Source organism: Amphiura filiformis, chromosome 16 (genome assembly GCF_039555335.1).
Source record: "Amphiura filiformis chromosome 16, Afil_fr2py, whole genome shotgun sequence".
Taxonomy (NCBI): Eukaryota; Metazoa; Echinodermata; class Ophiuroidea; order Amphilepidida; family Amphiuridae; genus Amphiura; species Amphiura filiformis.
The window spans coordinates 34,091,310-34,107,676 of NC_092643.1; the positions used below are offsets into that span (position 1 = coordinate 34,091,310).

A 16,367-nucleotide genomic window follows, 5' to 3' on the forward strand; every position below is an offset into this window, starting at 1 on the left:
CTGGAACTGATTCCATCTTGGCCCGGAGACTTAGAGACGTCATGCTTGGAAACTGAGGACGTCAAGAACCTTGGCTTCGTCAGTTCTCATAGACAAAAAATGTAATGGATGTCCGGTACACCGTTCATTGACCACGTTATGATTGAAATAAAACTGGCCAACAGTGATATTGTCTGTCAAGTAAGAGGAAAAATGGATTGTAACAAAAGAATGACACTCTTTTAAGATTCTGGCCGATATCTTCAGCTAGAGTTTTAGCATGGGTTGTCGTGGGTACCGCAAAACGGTGTAAATTGGACAGGAGGTGCATAAATAGGGACAAAAGTTTGAAAGATCTATTTAGTTCTGTTAATATAATATGCTGAACCATCTGCCATACATCGATGGTTTGCTTTCCCAACTTGTTATCTATTAGGTTTAAAAAGTTGACCTCCTTTAAGCTGCAAACCTTTGTCCTTGTCCTTGTTTCACGGTCATTGGTTTTAGGAAAAATAACCACGAGACCTGGACATTATAACGATCCATTGACCCGTACGATATTATATAGTTGACGTTCATAATACACATGACCTTAGCCTATATTCAATTTATAAACATCTAAAAAAAAAGTAACTAACCCCCCTTAAATAATGGCCATTATTCAAAAACGGCTGACTATATTACAAATCTGTAAAATGCGTTGGAAGCAGAATTTATTGCTGCGCATTTTGACACCTCATTTGTAGCAATTGTCTAAATATTGACGTCACAGCGTACATTTAAATCAATGTAACCCAATATTTGAAAGTTGCAGTAAATTCTATTGATTTGAAATAAATTCTGCTTCCAACGCATTTTACAGATTTGTAATTGAATAATGGGGTTAGTTACTTTTTTGAATATTCATGGAACGTTTTAGATTCGGTAGGAATATTCAACATCCTCCGATATAATAATGACACTAAAAATTAACATAATTGAGAAATTACATCCAAATTTTATACATGTATTGCCTATAAAGATAGTATAAAAATAAAATAAATAAAAGTTTGAAAGAATAATCAGTTGGTGGAATTTAGAGATGTGGTTGATCCCGGGCCCTTCTATTGCAGTTTGTATTGATTTTATAGGCAGAAAGGGTGGAAGAAAGGGAAGATGACTTTATTGAATGAAATATGAATCCTTTGTTTTTAACAATATGGTTTTAAATCTATTCAGCCCACATTTTAATGTACGATTTCCTTCAAATTTTTAATTTTTCATTATATACTCAAAATGCTGAAATATTACTAGTAATAATGATCGGGAATGGTTTCTGTCCATTTTGAGCTGAAATAACGAGGTAACGTGAAAGAAACACTGCTTGTTATTTTGGCCGTTTAACACGCAGTTCTATGGGCAGACATAAAGTCATAATTTCTTGAATTACGACTTTATGTCGAACTTTGCTCTGTTTACCTACAAACACAACAAATTTGGCTGATTCCATTTAGGTGCAAGAAGTTGTGACATGTGTAAACATTACAAATATGCAAAAAAATCAGGTTTGAAAAAAATTAACCAAATTCATATTATAAGATCGTACATTTGACTTTAAAGTAAATTCAGCTTTTACAAGAACGAAATGAAAATCATTGACTTAACTGTAGAAACCAATGGTGGGCGTCCCCCATGTTCATCTTTGATGGCCGGTCCAACCCCCCGGGTAAGGTGCTGGGTAATAAAAAAATTATCACTAAAATGAACGCAACGGATGGATCTACGATTAGCTTAGGTCGTTTGGGCATTAACGCATTAATGTGTTTTTTTATGACGGATAAAAAATCTTAAGGGGGTTGGTACACCCCCTCCCCGTAGTTCTAGGGTTATAATAGATTCTCATCCCGGGAGAACAAATTGATACGATTCAATGCGGATCCCACTCTCGTGTGTAGTGGCCCAGTGATAGTTTCGGTTTGTTTGTAAAGGATCCCGAAATCCCGAAAGCCTTTGCGGTTCAACCCTACATACGTCACATCGATTCATACAATGTCAGCGAAAATCGTCACTGCTCATCGGCGCGACAAATGTAGGGTTAACTAGCGAAACCATTCGGGAAATGACTTAAATGATCATTGGGATATAGGACTATTTACGGTTTGTTTCCCCATCTAATATACATAAAAAAGAATGAGCGGTCTCAATGTGTTTGTCTGTCCGACTATGCGTTTCGACTTATCGATCTGATATTTCGGATATAAAGACTGTCCTGAGACAGAAATACCTGATGATTTTTAGTGTCAGATCCAGATTGCCTCTTTCTAAGTCTTTGGTAGACAATTAGACGATCTGCTACCAAAGAACAATTATCATCCGTGCTATTTGCTGATACTACGTATTTAAGCGGGAAACCACTGCTTTGATTTTGTATTCGCTGCACATGTTTTATGAATCTACAATATGAATCTACATCAGCTTAAAACACCTTGGTGTTGAGTATAATTATCTTGACTGGAACTACGTATGAAGAACATCACAGGCAAAGCTCAGCAATCACCCAGCTTCTTACATCGTTATACAGTACAGGTCCTGAACAGATCAAACAGTGGACAAGCCTATATTCATAGTTAGATCAGTTCTAGAAAATGTGTTCCCTTAATGCAAAATAAGAATCGCCATATAAATCTTCATGATCAGTCCTGAGACTGAAATAACATGATGATTTTAGTCTCAGATCAGTCAGATCCAGATTGCTTCTTTCTAAGTCTTTGGTAGACTATTAGACGATCTGCTACCAAAGAACAATAATCATGCGTGCTATTCACTGATACTACGTACTTTACGCGGGAAACCACTTCGCGAAACAGTACCTTCTGTGATTTTGTGCTCGCTACGCACGTTTGATAAATCCTCGCTAGTTGTGCCCGAAAAAACATCAGATCACTCCAGAAACTTGGTCCATATTCAGAGACTTTTCCCCAAAATGTTTGATTGAAATAGTTATATAGTTTTACATCGGCTACATTCCACTTTCGTATTTTGTCTTTTACTGGTTCTGATAGTTGCGAAGATCCGTTTAACCTAGCGTTTTGTTTGATATATAGAATATCATCAAAATTCCAACACATCAGTTTCTTTAATAACAACAAAGATTCATCGAAGTATTCCATCAGGAGTATAACATCAAATTCTTGTTCAATTGTTTTGATGTGCTCTTCTACTTTTGTGTCATTTCTGAAATCCTCCATCGGCAATCCCAAATCAAATATCTGATTGTTATTAGCATACCGCCATGCTTTGAAGTGTGCCACGTGGCGATATTTTTCCGGATTTTCTAACCATTTGTCTATTTTAGATTCTGTATTTGTACCATTCATTTTTCGTAGTACCCAAAGAAAACAAACGCAGATTCAAATTGCGTAACTGGATCGCGTAAAATCGATATATACTTGCTGTTTTTCCTCATCAGAGAATCTAGTGCCGATCTATTGTATTGCGCATGTGTCGCAAAAATATCATAATCTCTGTAATTTTTGTAATCTTTTGGGGATACAGACAACGGTGGTAGAAGATCGTGTTTATCTATATCATGGTATCCTATGTGACCAGTTTCAAATATCGCCTGGAACACGAAAGAAAGGTTTCGATAATAGCCGTACATATGGATAATATTTTGTAGAGTTGTGCTTCCGGTTTTGTGGGTCTTGAGAAACACCAGATGGTCTTCTGGTTGACATTGTTTGGATGGTGGAGATGACATCAATACTGGTTTGCGTTCATCACGCCGCAAATTTCCGTTAGGCTTTTCCCTGAAATGAGTGAAATAGTCACCTTACCGTAAAAACTCGATAGTTAGCATATGTGCTTACTATCGAGCGCTTTTGAAAACATGAAATTGTACCAAAAACTGAGCTAGTACACAGCAAAAACACTGTTTAAAATGTCACTGTTTAAAACGATGTTGTTCAAACTTTGAACAACATTGTTTAAAAGACAGTCCTTGAATTTTAAAGAGTGTGTGTTTAATTCATGAATAATACCAAAAAAGGAAATTTTAAACAACGTTGTTTAAAAAATATCAAATTTTGAAAATGAGGGGTTTCCTTCCTTGAAATCAGGGTTGGATTCATCACGGCGGATGATTATGTGATTGACTTGCTCCAAAAGTGGGAAATGCCCCTGACCTAATTGATACATTCAGAGGTAAGTGTTTGGTTTAAATATTGTTTGATGTGATAGAGTATTTTATGAACACACAGTTGTGTGTTGTACATGCTAAATGATGCAAGCTGTGCAGTAGTATGCAGCCGTGACAAGTACAGTGTGAGTGTAAGCTTAACCACATCAAACCGTAATATTTAAACCAAACACTTACCTCTGAATGTATCACATTCACACTGCTCATGCACAGATGCATGGGGCTGATGTGCATGTCTTACAGTCAGTTCTTCTTGCCCATTCTCCCAAGTAAATTGATTTCAACAAACAAAAATGTTTAAAACTTTTAAACAACAAGTTTAAACAACTATGTATGTTTTAAACAATTGTTTTAAACAATAGCCATAAACAGCTTTAAACAACTGTTTGTTTTAAACATTTGTTGTTTAAAATACTTTAAACAACTGTGTACATTTAAACAACTAAAGTTAAACAACCCAGATGTTTAAAAACTGTTGTTTAAAAACTTGTTTAAAATTTTAAACAATTGGATGTTTAAAGTTTAAACAAACCAAGGTTGTTTAAACTTTAAACAGAAGTTGTTAGAGTGACCGGCGTAAACAGTGTTGTTTAAAATTTTTAAACAGTTGTTTAAAATATTTTTTACTGTGTAGGGTTGTTGAGAAACAAATTTGTAGGTTTACTTGTTCGTATATAACTATGTTTATCGATGATTTGCTCAAAACCCTTTACGCTTTTGTGGATGGGGCACTTCATGTTTACATGTTTTAAAAGCGCTCGATAGTAAGTCGAGTTTTTACAGTAATTAATTAGTAGAATAAGAATCCAAAATTTCTGCTTTCTCGAAGCTAGGGCTACAATTATTCACTTAAGTTCTTGGGTTGTTTTTTCATCATAAAGGCTTGGGCATTGTCCCATCAGGATCCACGAGTGTGTCCTTCCGGATCGACTGGTTACAGACTCGAACCCCCCCCCCCCCCCTCAAATTTATTTGTGATACATTTTGCCATTTCAAAATATGTCTCATGATAATTAAAATCTGTACTTTTATCGTTCATGACTGATTGAAGTATTCAAAGAGTTTTTAAACCTTTAAAAAGATTAAAACTTGATTTTGAAAAAAAACAAACTTACCGTTCCACTTCAACGTATAGTCCCACGTACAAAACAGAACCAAAGATCGATATTAGAAAAAAGATTACAATTATTCGCCATGGATGCTGAAAAAATAATAATACAAAGAATAATAGACATTAAAAAGCGCTTTACATTGTTTGTATTTTCATTAAAGATGAAATATTTGTTAAACATTACAGCCAGTGGCGTAGCCATAGAGACAAGGGCTCAAGCTGCCCCTCTTACCCCCTGATATTTAAGATTTTAAAGCCTTTTTTATAGCCCATTTTGACCATTTTCGTCAACTTTTTTTCCTCCTTGAAAGTTGCCTCCAAAATTGCCTAACAACACAATGCAGCGAACTTTCTTTTCGACATAGCGAGCCTTCGACAAGCGGGCGGATACCAAAGAATAAATCTGGACATCCTCAAGAGCATGTGTCCAATTGTTACTAAAATAGCATGTTGTTATCAAAATGATCCCGAGACCTTCGTCTGCAGACAGAGCTAGACTCGGAGAATACTTTGGATGTATGTTGTATCTTTATAATAATTATACTAATATTATATTTTGGGTTAAAATCCCGTGGTAAATGCGCAGTTAAATAGCTGTTAATGATCGCCTTTCCATAAGGTGTTAAAATAAAGAAGATTACATGAGTTTTTAGTGTCTAAAGTGCATTGATATGGGGTGAAAGCTAAATTCAGCGCAATACCCCAACTGCATGAGACAAGTCTTTTAAACAACAATAAACATTATTGAATCAGATAAAATACAACAAATGCCGTTTATCTGTATTCAAAAGGTATATTAATCAACTATGATAAATATTTACTTTGTAAAACAGCCTTGAATCTTAAAATACTGGCTCACGTGATTTCCCGAACACGTCATAAGCCAACATGTAACGTAGTCAGATTTTTTGGTTTATTGGTGCATAATATTGTGAAACCGTAGTCAATATTGTGTGTTTTTCTTAATCTACTTATAAAATCAATAATAAATGCCTGGAGCCAAATACCAATATGTCTGATTAGCGCAGATTGATATTTTTTCAAACAAGGACACGAATACGAACAAACAAACTAATATGGCACCATGATGGAAGGTCATGTATTAAAGGTTTTCGTGACTCAAATACTATCATAGTGAAGTTATTCTGCACAGCAAACATGATTCGACCTTTGCAGTACTTAAACCTGGTTAACAGGAAATTACTCTAGCAAAATCAATCGATAAAATCTAGCCCATCCACCACATTGAATGTTGGACTGTACTTATGCCCAAATATGGCACTTGCCAATCAATAATCACCCACTTGAAATCCCTGGCTCGCTCCACTGACCAAAGTTATGGACAGATATGGGAGTTGTTTTTGCTGTCATTTGTCACTTACATATCAGGGGTGTACGAACATTTTCAGATGCCCCACCTACTCAGTTTTAGCCTACATGTAATATATACATTATTGTTGATTGACATCAAGTACAAAAATATCCGTCAAGTGGTTTAGCTTTAATGGCCTTCGGAAGAGAGCGGTCCACAAGTGAGTGATAGTCACTAAAAGTTGCATTTGATTTACACAGGGAATTTTGCAGGTCATGCGTGCCCTTCCTTACTAAATCACCACAAGTGCGAAAATTTCCAAACATCTAAATTAGCTAAAAATTTAGGACATGTTACAAAACTATATTTTCTAGAATTTCAGAGAGTACAAAATATATTGGTCGGTTATTTTTCACACAGTGACGTTAACTAGGCAATGCCCTATACCTATAACATACACTGTTTGTAGAGGTCACGCGTCAATGGTGAGAGCACTGTGTATTGTGTATAGGAAAATGAACAGTAACTGCAGTATGTTTGTATTTCACATCTTATAACTGTCACGCATTTTGTATTGTTGACATCAATTCCTATTTTGATATCACTAAACATGCTAAAGGAAGTTCATCTGTGTTGGTATAAATTGTGATTTTGATCCAAACACAAGGAATTTTTCAGATTGTACTCCATCTTTCATCAGCTAGTGAGTGACTGTATCAGGTCGTGATCTTTTTGACCTTTGTCCTGAATAGACTCGTAGACTCCTGACATTTTGAACCGGCCCCCGTCTTGTGTTTGTGTTTGGATCAAAAGTTTAAATCAAAATCATAAAAAGAACTTAATGTATTGCCTACGTGACCTATATGCTACCAAGTGATCAGTAGATGTGTTACAATGCTAGCAGGAACTTTTCAGACAATGTTTAAGGCAAATTCATTACACATTGGGAGATTCTGAATTTTTCGTTCGTTTTCAAGAACTAAATTTTGTAAGTATTTACCGGCGGAAAAAAGATTATCAACGCAAGCTCTTACAATAATATTACAAGGTTGCAAAAAATTAAGTGCCTTTATTTAAATAGCCTAAAATTGCTGAATAGTAGACTTTCTTTGAAACACAAATCACTGCTGTCTGATGGGACCATATCAGTTGACCTTCGCACAGCCCGTTTTTACTTTCTCAAATAGGTAAGAGTCGCTAATTCGTCATAGGTTCACATACTCCAGTTACTGTCCGTTTTCCTATACATAATACACAGTGCTCTTTCCCATTGACGCGTGACCTCTACAAATAGCCTACGTAAAAAGTATGGGGATATGCCTAGTTAACGTCGCTGTGTGAAAAATAACCGGCCAATATTAAAAGTACTCTTCTAAAGTTCTAGAAAATATAGTTTTGTAACAATGTCCTAAATTTTTAGCTAATTTAGATGTTTGGCAATATTCGCACTTTGGTGTTTTAGTTAATGTTATAGGTAATAGTACATTGCCTAGTTAACGTCGCTGTGTGAAAAATAACCGGCCAATATTAAAAGTACTCTTCTAAAATTCTAGACAATATAGTTTTGTAACATGTCCTAAATTTTTAGCTAATTTAGATGTTTGGAAATATTCGCACTTTGGTGTTTTAGGAAGGATATGTAAACGACAGATAACACCAAAAATATGAAGAAATTATTTCCAAACCGTGTTAAGTCTGCAAACCACCATGTTTCTCATTTTCAAGAACGCTGGTTAACAATAAGCACGTATTGTCTCATTTCGTAAACAAAGCCCACACAAATTGTTCTCTAGCGTTCGCTTTATAATCGTTCACCCAACTGAAAGGATAATCCCAGCGCATTGCTCCATTGTACGTGTAAAAGCAGAAACATTATGATGTGTGTATTTGGTCAATTCCAGCCAAAGCGGGACAAAATTCTCTCTGGGGGCCATTTTGAAAATGTTTTCCTTTTCAATTCTAGACTTATCAAGTGAGACGATCATATCTAGTGAATCATCAGGTGGAGGTGCCATCGGATTGAAAAATGACTTTTCTTGCTAGACCAAATAAAGTGTTAAATGCGCATATGCATGTTACCCACGAATTCAAGCCTTTTTCACCTGTTGTACGCCATAAAATTTCACTTTCTTTAATATCTTTCAATATTTTATGTGTGACTTATATACACTAGAAATCGGTGAAGACGTAAAATAGAATTTTATTACATATATCTACAAAGAAATATTTTGGTTATTACAAATTTTAAGAAAGAACCAGGTGTACAGTTAAGATTGTGTCAATTCTTCGAACTCTTTCCAAAGTGGCTGTCATTTAACATTACTGTATTATTTCGAAAGATTAGAATAAATGCTTCATATAAATATAAAGTTAGATTTTGTATCTCGTCGCAGGATGAGGATCTCGGATGGATTCGTGGGTAACAGCGTCTGGAAAATAGCAATTCCTATTAAATTTTTTAAATAGCTGTTAATGATCGCCTTTCCATAAGGTGTTAAAATAAAGAAGATTACATGAGTTTTTAGTGTCTAAAGTGCATTGATATGGGGTGAAAGCTAAATTCAGCGCAATACCCCAACTGCATGAGACAAGTCTTTTTAAACAACAATAAACATTATTGAATCAGATAAAATACAACAAATGCCGTTTATCTGTATTCAAAAGGTATATTAATCAACTATGATAAATATTTACTTTGTAAAACAGCCTTGAATCTTAAAATACTGGCTCACGTGATTTCCCGAACACGTCATAAGCCAACATGTAACGTAGTCAGATTTTTGGTTTATTGGTGCATAATATTGTGAAACCGTAGTCAATATTGTGTGTTTTTCTTAATCTACTTATAAAATCAATAATAAATGCCTGGAGCCAAATACCAATATGTCTGATTAGCGCAGATTGATATTTTTTCAAACAAGGACACGAATACGAACAAACAAACTAATATGGCACCATGATGGAAGGTCATGTATTAAAGGTTTTCGTGACTCAAATACTATCATAGTGAAGTTATTCTGCACAGCAAACATGATTCGACCTTTGCAGTACTTAAACCTGGTTAACAGGAAATTACTCTAGCAAAATCAATCGATAAAATCTAGCCCATCCACCACATTGAATGTTGGACTGTACTTATGCCCAAATATGGCACTTGCCAATCAATAATCACCCACTTGAAATCCCTGGCTCGCTCCACTGACCAAAGTTATGGACAGATATGGGAGTTGTTTTTGCTGTCATTTGTCACTTACATATCAGGGGTGTACGAACATTTTCAGATGCCCCACCTACTCAGTTTTAGCCTACATGTAATATATACATTATTGTTGATTGACATCAAGTACAAAAATATCCGTCAAGTGGTTTAGCTTTAATGGCCTTCGGAAGAGAGCGGTCCACAAGTGAGTGATAGTCACTAAAAGTTGCATTTGATTTACACAGGGAATTTTGCAGGTCATGCGTGCCCTTCCTTACTAAATCACCACAAGTGCGAAAATTTCCAAACATCTAAATTAGCTAAAAATTTAGGACATGTTACAAAACTATATTTTCTAGAATTTCAGAGAGTACAAAATATATTGGTCGGTTATTTTTCACACAGTGACGTTAACTAGGCAATGCCCTATACCTATAACATACACTGTTTGTAGAGGTCACGCGTCAATGGTGAGAGCACTGTGTATTGTGTATAGGAAAATGAACAGTAACTGCAGTATGTTTGTATTTCACATCTTATAACTGTCACGCATTTTGTATTGTTGACATCAATTCCTATTTTGATATCACTAAACATGCTAAAGGAAGTTCATCTGTGTTGGTATAAATTGTGATTTTGATCCAAACACAAGGAATTTTTCAGATTGTACTCCATCTTTCATCAGCTAGTGAGTGACTGTATCAGGTCGTGATCTTTTGACCTTTGTCCTGAATAGACTCGTAGACTCATGCAAATTTGAACCGGCACCCGTCATGTGTTTGTGTTTGGATCAAAAGTTTAAATCAAAATCATAAAAAAAGAACTTAATGTATTGCCTACGTGACCTATATGCTACCAAGTGATCAGTAGATGTGTTACAATGCTAGCAGGAACTTTTCAGACAATGTTTAAGGCAAATTCATTACACATTGGGAGATTCTGAATTTTTCGTTCGTTTTCAAGAACTAAATTTTGTAAGTATTTACCGGCGGAAAAAAGATTATCAACGCAAGCTCTTACAATAATATTACAAGGTTGCAAAAATTAAGTGCCTTTATTTAAATAGCCTAAAATTGCTGAATAGTAGACTTTCTTTGAAACACAAATCACTGCTGTCTGATGGGACCATATCAGTTGACCTTCGCACAGCCCGTTTTTACTTTCTCAAATAGGTAAGAGTCGCTAATTCGTCATAGGTTCACATACTCCAGTTACTGTCCGTTTTCCTATACATAATACACAGTGCTCTTTCCCATTGACGCGTGACCTCTACAAATAGCCTACGTAAAAAGTATGGGGATATGCCTAGTTAACGTCGCTGTGTGAAAAATAACCGGCCAATATTAAAAGTACTCTTCTAAAGTTCTAGAAAATATAGTTTTGTAACAATGTCCTAAATTTTTAGCTAATTTAGATGTTTGGCAATATTCGCACTTTGGTGTTTTAGTTAATGTTATAGGTAATAGTACATTGCCTAGTTAACGTCGCTGTGTGAAAAATAACCGGCCAATATTAAAAGTACTCTTCTAAAATTCTAGACAATATAGTTTTGTAACATGTCCTAAATTTTTAGCTAATTTAGATGTTTGGAAATATTCGCACTTTGGTGTTTTAGGAAGGATATGTAAACGACAGATAACACCAAAAATATGAAGAAATTATTTCCAAACCGTGTTAAGTCTGCAAACCACCATGTTTCTCATTTTCAAGAACGCTGGTTAACAATAAGCACGTATTGTCTCATTTCGTAAACAAAGCCCACACACAATTGTTCTCTAGCGTTCGCTTTATAATCGTTCACCCAACTGAAAGGATAATCCCAGCGCATTGCTCCATTGTACGTGTAAAAGCAGAAACATTATGATGTGTGTATTTGGTCAATTCCAGCCAAAGCGGGACAAAATTCTCTCTGGGGGCCATTTTGAAAATGTTTTCCTTTTCAATTCTAGACTTATCAAGTGAGACGATCATATCTAGTGAATCATCAGGTGGAAGTGCCATCGGATTGAAAAATGACTTTTCTTGCTAGACCAAATAAAGTGTTAAATGCGCATATGCATGTTACCCACGAATTCAAGCCTTTTTCACCTGTTGTACGCCATAAAATTTCACTTTCTTTAATATCTTTCAATATTTTATGTGTGACTTATATACACTAGAAATCGGTGAAGACGTAAAATAGAATTTTATTACATATATCTACAAAGAAATATTTTGGTTATTACAAATTTTAAGAAAGAACCAGGTGTACAGTTAAGATTGTGTCAATTCTTCGAACTCTTTCCAAAGTGGCTGTCATTTAACATTACTGTATTATTTCGAAAGATTAGAATAAATGCTTCATATAAATATAAAGTTAGATTTTGTATCTCGTCGCAGGATGAGGATCTCGGATGGATTCGTGGGTAACAGCGTCTGGAAAATAGCAATTCCTATTAAATTTTTTAATAAAAATAAAAAATACTTTTCCGTATGTCAATAATTCAGGCTGCAATGGCACTAAAATGAATTTTAATCAAAATACAAACTACATGGAATATTTAGAATGGATCATTGTGGCATTTTGGGTATAAAAATGTTGAGAATAATGAAATTGCCAAATTCAAATAGACAGAGCAAACAGTTTTATATTATTATTTTAGTAAAATCATTACATATTTTCATGCAGCAATATTCTATTAAATCGTGTTTGACAGTTCCTATGTACTAAAACACTATCAATACATTGTTAACTATAATTTAAGTAGGGATTCGTGGGTAACCAAAATTTTCGTGGGTAACACATATTTGAAGGTATGTATTGGTAAGCGGCAAAATAGAAAATATTACAGAAGGTTGGAAACCATCATGCAGTTATTCCTCCATTGTGTTTCAATGATTCCCGTTTCTCTAACCAATTGCATTTACCCAAAAAATGGTAATTTAAGATAAACAATCAAAACTTCATGATACAGATTCAGTATACCTTCAAGAGGACGCTATTAAACAGGACTGTTTTGGAACCTATTTCGCATGTTTTCAAAATGTTAAGATGCATAAGAAACATATAATTTACGAGTAAATCCTTGGATTCGTGGGTAACGCCAAATTCGTGGGTAAAGCTATAAGTACTATAGTACCGTTTGGGGTTTGCGTTTCTTAGGTGCATAAACTGTAAGTACTGTAAAAATTATAGCATACCCATGGCTTGAATATGTGCTGATTTAAACTTAAAATAAACAATCTCCTTGTTTTTCAAGGTTAGCATCTATTCGGGATTCGTGGGTAACAAAAGTTTAAACCGTCGTAGATTCTTTTTAAAGCGGTGAACGTATTTTTACGATTTACAATTTTAAGCGCTTGTCAAACTAAATTCAGTGTCCAAAATCATTAAATGTTAATTCAAGTTATGGCAATTATATTTGCTGGACTCGTGGGTAACAGTTGATACGTGGGTAACGTCAAATTTGATTTTATGGAATTTTATGGGTAAAACGTATTTGCATAAAATAATCACTTGGACCTCAGAATTATAGAACGAAACTTCGTTTCATGATATAGTCATTTATGGCATATTCACTTAACATTTTTCAGAACGATCATTTTATTTTTGATACGCGGGTAACAAAATTATTAGCCAAATTGACTTAATGGCCTCTAGAGTCCACAAACGTCTTTCTAACGGTAATAATTTCATTTTGATTGAAGGACATTCAATGACATATATGGTGCTTTATCTTTGGATTCGTGGGTAACGCCAATTCATTTAAGCCATCATAACTTGTCCCCTGGTATGACTTGCTAGTAAAGACCTATATGCACAAAGAGAGCACATTGGACGTGACATGATATGCTCCATCAATAACGTGATTTCCTTTATTAATGACATTTTAAAGTGGAAAGTTAACATAGAGAGAATTTTGTCCCGCTTTCGCTGGAATTGACCATTTAACCAGAGAAGATATGATTTAATCAGTTGAGCTGTTTCAATGAGTGTTATCTTGGTTTAATAGCTTTTAAAGGGGTTTAAGTCCTGCAAAGGTCGAATTGAATTCTACTGTAGACATGACTGCATCATGTTGCGTTGCTAATAGAAAAACCGTGAATTTAGTGTCATCCGACATTAACATCAAATAGCTTCCAATGTATCCAGAGATGTTCCAGAGTTGTTCTGTACTCAATATAAACTGGCATACTTACATTAGTATCCATCATGAAGAAGATTATGTTGGTAGCTGGCTGTTGTACATGTATATAGTTCAGGCAGGATCAGCCATACATGAACGACATATACGTTGTAATTAATTATTTCGTAATCATAGAGCATTGCCGCACTGCACTTCCACACAACGCAAAGCGAGCATTCATTGCCAACATAGATTGTTGCACATAAATGATTAGTCACCTTTGCACTTTGATTTTTTCTGTAGCCTGACATTATGGCATATAGGGTGTTTTAATGTTGCATTACCATTTCGTCACTAGTGCAGTCTACTGAAAGCTACTAAAAAGCTTTCATATCATGTGTTTTAGGCTTTATCATTCAGTAGACATGAATAGCGACATTTCATTGGTCAATAGTCAAATAATATAATTTCGTATTGCTCAGGTTTGTTTTTTTGCTGTATAATATATAGTTGTATCATACAGCTCTTTATCATCGTGATATGCGCGTATTCTGTATTATGCGCTTTTTACTGTGCAGCGTATTGGTTGGGTATGTGAAAGAGACGGTATTTACGATGTTGTTTACTCTCCGTGTGCTGCTGTTTTGTTTCACCGGTTTCGTCAAGATTTCGTGTGTTGTCTGCAATCATGGCTCGATTTGTAAAATTCTCTAAAGAAGAACTTGAAGCTAAGCTTGAAACCAGCATCCCCACCAATACAAAACGAGCAAATGAAAAGGCGTCACGGGCATTTCGGGCATACTTGTTAGAAGTAGATGAAGGTCAGGCCAGCTCTGACTTTGAAAGCTTCAACGTTGAGAAACTGGATCAATATTTACAAGGATTTTGGTATGGTGCTCGCGATCTCAAAGGCAACAAGTACAAGGCCAGTACTCTGGACAATCTCAGGCACAGCCTCAACAGGTATATCCATGCTCCACCGCACTGCAAAACATACGACATAGTGAAAGACAAGGAGTTTCGTTCATCCACCGAGGCGTTTAAAGGTGCTTTGCGTGAACTTAAAGATGAAGGGAAAGGAAACGTTGAACATTACCCAGAAATAAATCAGCATGATCTGCAAAAACTGTATTCACAATTCAACTGTAACGATCCAGTAGCGCTGCAAGAAAAAGTGCAGTTTGATATACGGTTCTACTTTTGTAGGCGTGGTTCTGAAAACATGCACAAAATGAGTAAATCAACTTTTGCTCTGAATACAGACCCCAAAACAGGTGATTTTACAACGCTACTGATGAACTTACAAAGAATCATCAGGGAGGGTGTCGAGAAAGCCACACAGGAATAATGCCTGAAAAGAAAGGTGACAGCAAGTGCCCGGTGACATCATTCCTTTTGTACATGCAGCATCTTCATCCGGCATGTGATGCCCTTTGGGCTAGGCCTAAGACCAGCGCAGTAAACGCAACTGATATCTGGTACTATAATTGCCCTATTGGAATTACTGTGTTGGGAAGATTTATGAAGGATTTGAGCACAAAGCATCACCTTTCACGAGTGTATACAAACCATTCAATACGAGTCACTGCACCGAGTATTCTCACCAGAAAGGCGTTTGCACCATCACAGATAAAAGAAGTAACAGGTCACAGGTCTGTAAGTAGTTTGGCAATATATCAACGAGTGACTGAAGACGAGAAGATACACATGGGTAAAACGCTGAGTGAAAGTGTCATGAATGGAGATAAGCCAAAGCCTAGCATACAAGATAGACCCAGTGTACCCAGTAAGCCTAGGCCTAGTTCGACTGCTACAAGCGTAGGCCAGCGTGATCATACAAAAGCACCTTCAACTTGTTCAAGGCCTCCAGCCACTTATCCAATACAAACTGTCAATGCGCAGGATCTACTTGACTTGGGCCTAGATGTGTTTACTAATGACATGACTGATGGGCTTCAAAGTAGACCTACGCAAGAACAATTGTTACCCTCGGATTATCCACCGGCTTATGTATCGCCTAGGCCTAGCCCTGGTATAGGTCTACAACAGTCATCAACTGTGCCTGTACATGGCCATGCTGTTGCTCAATTGCAGCCCGGATTGCAGCCAATTGACATTGATCTTGGTCCTTACCTACGAGACCAACAATATGATCCTAACTTTGAGTTTGAACATGTTGAAGAGTCACAACTTACCATTCATGCACGTACCGGTAACTCAGAAAGGAATGAGCAGGTTCTAATGCAGCAGCATTTGAGTCGCTATATATCGCCGCGGCAGCGTGGTATGCCTATGTTCAGTGGATGTACAATACACAACGTTGTAATCAATGTGCACCCGCAGAATCAGCAGTAATTTGACTTCAGAAAGTGACTGAAACTGTACATACGTTCGTGTTTAAATTGGAATTTGATGTTGAGACAATTAGCCGTTAACGTTTGCTGCTGTTGCAGCCTGTTGCAAGTTGTATTTGGAGTTCAAGA

General features: G+C 36.0%; 1 long non-coding RNA gene across 1 annotated transcript; it reads right to left on the minus strand.

The window, feature by feature from the left end:
• Nucleotides 1-1,216: 1,216 nt before the first annotated feature.
• Nucleotides 1,217-14,043, minus strand: LOC140136574 (uncharacterized). The gene is made up of 3 exons (XR_011856691.1): nucleotides 13,958-14,043; nucleotides 5,272-5,357; nucleotides 1,217-3,767 (listed from the first exon to the last, which is right to left on the minus strand). It is a non-coding gene; the product is annotated as an uncharacterized lncRNA (long non-coding RNA).
• Nucleotides 14,044-16,367: the final 2,324 nt, after the last annotated feature.